Source organism: Lissotriton helveticus, chromosome 1_1, assembly GCF_964261635.1.
Source record: "Lissotriton helveticus chromosome 1_1, aLisHel1.1, whole genome shotgun sequence".
NCBI lineage: Eukaryota > Metazoa > Chordata > Amphibia > Caudata > Salamandridae > Lissotriton > Lissotriton helveticus.
In genome coordinates, this window is record NC_136057.1 from 737,827,104 (window position 1) to 737,829,548 (window position 2,445).

The following is a 2,445-nucleotide window of genomic DNA, read 5'->3' on the forward strand; positions in this document are numbered from 1 at the left end:
CGTTGGATAGCGGGAGAGTTAAAATTACTATTCCCACTCCAAAGAGTGCAACAGTAGGGAAAGCATTGGATAGCGTAGGGGTAAAAATTACTATTCTCACTCCAGTGAGTGCAACAGTAGGGAAAGCGTTGGATAGCGTAGGGGTAAAAATTACTATTCCCACTCCAAAGAGTGCAACAGTAGGGAAAGTGTTGGATAGCGTAGGAGTAAAAATTACTATTCCCACTCCATTGAGTGCAACAGTAGAGAAAGTGTTGGATAGCGGGAGGGTAAAAATTACTAATCCCACTCCAGAGAGTGCAACAGTAGGGAAAGTGTTGGATAGCGGGAGAGTTAAAATTACTATTCCCACTCCAAAGAGTGCAACAGTAGAGAAAACGTTGGATTGCGTAGGGGTAAAAATTACTATTCCCACTCCAGTGAGTGCAACAGTAGGGAAAGCATTGGATAGCGTAGGGGTAAAAATTTCTATTCCCACTCCAAAGAGTGCAACAGTAGGGAAAGCGTTGGATAGCGGGAGACTTAAAATTACTATTCCCACTCCAAAGAGTGCAACAGTAGGGAAAGCATTGGATAGCGTAGGGGTAAAAATTGCTATTCCCACTCCAGTGAGTGCAACAGTAGGGAAAGCGTTGGATAGCGTAGGGGTAAAAATTACTATTCCCACTCCAAAGAGTGCAACAGTAGGGAAAGTGTTGGCTAGCGTAGAGGTAAAAATTACTATTCCCACTCCAAAGAGTGCAACAGTAGGGAAAGTATTGGATAGCGTAGGGGTAAAAATTACTATTCACACTCCAGAGAGTGCAACCGTAGGGAAAGTAAATACTTCATATATGAATACAAATAAATTAAATACTAATCCCAAATACAAATATTTAAAAGTAATTAACAATTTTATATAATATAATAATTAATCAATTAAAAATAAAAAAATAATTATTATTACAAATAATTACCAATTAATACAAATTAGTTACCAATTAACAATTAATTAATTAACAATTAAAAGATTATTAAAAATTACAACAAAACAAAACCAATAAATAAATAACAATATTGATTGGTGTTGTAAGCGCAAGAGGCCTGGGGACAGCGGAGGTGAGCAAGAGCGACCTCTAAGCAAGTGTCAGCAGATGAACATGGCGCAGGAAACAAACCCCGGGCAGGCACCAATGCTATGCTCCACGGGCTGCGGGTTTTATGGAAACCCGCGGACGAACGGCATGTGCTCTGTGTGTTACAAGGAACATCTCCAGCGCCAGAATGGGAGTAATGGCAGGATCAGCCCAGCAACGTCGCCTGTCGTTTCCTTACCAGAATCTTCCTATGTTCCAAGTTCGGATGACAATGCGCAGGAAACGCCTCCTACAGAAACCCTGACCGCTGCACCTCCACAAGCCACGCCAGTATCTAGCCAGTCTCCGGTATCTGAACCAGAAGCATCTTCACAAGCGGAAAATTCAACAGATGACAAAATAGTGGCTGAAAATGAAGTCTTCCAAGCGTCCTATTCAGAGAGTGCGCAGAATTCCTCAGAAGAGTTGGAGAAGTCTCCAGACAAACCTAAAATGAAAAAGAAAAACCGCTGTTTTATGTGTCGTAAAAAAGTTGGGCTCACTGGCTTTGAATGCAGATGTGGAAATGTTTTCTGTGGCACTCACCGTTACTCAGATGTGCACAGTTGCTCTTACGATTACAAAGCTGACGCAGCTGAAAAAATCAGGAAAGAAAACCCTGTTGTCGTGGGTGAGAAGGCGCAGAAGATCTGAGTGCCCTGGTGGACGGCCAAGGAGGGCTCACTGACTGGCCCTAGAACCTGTTAGCTCCAGGGCTCTAGAGCATTGTATCTTTGCATAGACTTCTAATCACGCATGTCATCGCAAGAATAGACTTTGGTTTTGAAATTAACTCTGATCATTTTATTCTGATTGCAGTTTCCCCCTTTTTTTGTGACAAAAAAGCCGAAAAGACTTAAGCCACCTCTCCTGCTGGTGTTCCCTCTTTCCAACTCCCATTTTTTGCTTTTACTGAGTGAAGCAGGGGCTCTTTTTATGGCAGTGGAATCCCTGAGCTTATCCAGGAGACTTTGCATGCATTACCTTGCGGTTTCTTTCTCGGTTGTACATAGCTTTCTTCTGCTGAATGAAGTCCCCCTTCCTTCCTGTGTGGCACAGCTGGGAGTTCCTAATTTTTTCAGTCACTACCAGCAGCAGTGACCACAGCAGCTTTGCAGTAAATCGAAGGGGGTGAACATACCAGAGCACATGTGTTTGTGTGGTTTTTTGCATCCTTTACCTATTTATGTGTGAACTGTGTTGGAGCTGTGTGAGCTTTGTGTTGGTAAGCATGTTAAAACATGTGAGCATGTGCGACTGTTTGGGCGCAAGTGTGGGTGTGCTAGCACGGTACATGTGAAGGATGTGTGTTTGTAACTGCACACCTGTG

The 2,445-nt window shown here is 42.9% G+C and overlaps 1 pseudogene; it reads left to right on the plus strand.

Annotated features, from left to right (window-relative positions):
* The first annotated feature begins 1,124 nt into the window (after window positions 1-1,124).
* LOC144770675 (AN1-type zinc finger protein 6 pseudogene) lies at window positions 1,125-2,201 on the plus strand (annotated as a pseudogene).
* The last annotated feature ends 244 nt before the right edge of the window (window positions 2,202-2,445 follow it).